At 25.1% G+C, this 243-nt stretch overlaps 1 protein-coding gene across 1 annotated transcript in view; it reads left to right on the top strand.

The window, feature by feature from the left end:
• LOC100168719 (rhodopsin-like) overlaps positions 1–243 on the top strand; it is a 63711-nt gene that overhangs the window by 62141 nt on the left and 1327 nt on the right. The window lies entirely within an intron of this gene.

The following is a 243-nucleotide window of genomic DNA, read 5'->3' as shown; positions in this document are numbered from 1 at the left end:
TATCGTATAATATGCATATTGGGTGGTAATATTATAGGTGTAATTGTATACATTCAGGATTGTTTTACATTGTATGCATATTTAGTTCATGTGAATTTAATAAAATATAATGAATATTTGTTTAATGTGATTTTTTTGACATTTATAATAGCTTATAACCTTTTTTTTCGAGTTTTCGAGGGACGGAGGATGAACCGCGTTAGAAATAGTTTATAGCCTAAATTAAAACTTATAAATTTATAT

This window comes from Acyrthosiphon pisum, chromosome A2 (genome assembly GCF_005508785.2).
Source record: "Acyrthosiphon pisum isolate AL4f chromosome A2, pea_aphid_22Mar2018_4r6ur, whole genome shotgun sequence".
Classification (NCBI taxonomy): domain Eukaryota; kingdom Metazoa; phylum Arthropoda; class Insecta; order Hemiptera; family Aphididae; genus Acyrthosiphon; species Acyrthosiphon pisum.
Note: the sequence above shows the minus strand (reverse complement) of the source record. Positions and strands in the feature narration are given on the sequence as shown.